A 1,211-nucleotide genomic window follows, 5' to 3' on the forward strand; every position below is an offset into this window, starting at 1 on the left:
TGAACCGCAGACCTTTACAACCACCTTCAACCCAGGGTGGGGCCGAGGTGCCGAGAAGGAGCACTCTGGCTAGGGGCAGGGCATGTTGCCAGTGGGCTCTGCTCCCTGGCCAGGGCTGCATGGTGGCATCAGGGGGAGAAGGCCGCACCCCAGGAGCAGGGTCCTCCTTGACCCCGAGCTCTGATCTTCTCACCACATGCCTCGGGTGGCTTGGGACACAGGCTTTGCTTCACCAGGAGCCATCTGTAGGCGGCACCACATTATTCAATCCATGGAGCATCATCTCTCGCTTGCTGTATGGTATATACTCAGCACGACTCGGGCAGGACAAGATGCTCCTGAAGGGTCTGCGAGCCAGAAAATGTGCAGGCGGCCTCAGGGAAGGTGCACAGGGAAAGGGCTGTGTTCTGCCCTGTGTGTGGGCAGGGAGCAAAGCTGGGGCATGCCAGCCCTTCAGGGCACCGAGCGTGCTGGGGGTGTCGGTGGGATGGAGCAGGCCCCTGCACAGCATGGCGGAGCAAGGTGGGATTTATAAATAGGGCTGAAGGGGAAGCGTTGATGCTAATGGCGATCTCATTACTATAAATAATTGGAGCATTCAACAGCAGAAGCAGATCTTGCAGTCTCAGAGCCACAACTTCCCTTCAGTGCTTTGCTAAACATCCATTTCCTCACAAAACAGGAGGATGCGCTTTCATGCCAGTACCGTGTGGAGGACTCCCAGGTGTTTGCACCATCCGCCTGCAATAGAGAGGTGCCACCAGTGTCAGCGCTTGTGCCTTGGTGCCCTGGGCATTTGCTCCATGTTCCCAAGAGTCCCTGGTGCTGTGTCACATCACGCTGTGACAGAGATGGCGGGTGTTGTGCCCAGCACCACTGCTCCTTCCTCCCCCCCAGCTTTGAGCACTCCAGACCCATGCATGGGTGGTATATGAGCGGAGTGGGGTACAGCAAGGACAGGAGGGTGGATGCCACTCGGCTTGTGGCCATTTCTTCCATCACTTGGCTGTATGATGCAGATAGTGCCCATCAAGGCAGACATACACACACAGGGCTGCCTGCAGGCTAAGATGTCCTCTGGGCAGAGTATCACACTCAGTGCATGGGTATTCATATTTGTATACATGTTTTTATTTTTAATGTATTTATATATCTTTTATATGCAAATATATACATGTATTTATATATATTTACATATATAAATTGCAGAA

This window comes from Buceros rhinoceros, unplaced genomic scaffold (genome assembly GCF_000710305.1).
Source record: "Buceros rhinoceros silvestris isolate BGI_N320 unplaced genomic scaffold, ASM71030v1 scaffold1917, whole genome shotgun sequence".
NCBI classification, from domain to species: domain Eukaryota; kingdom Metazoa; phylum Chordata; class Aves; order Bucerotiformes; family Bucerotidae; genus Buceros; species Buceros rhinoceros.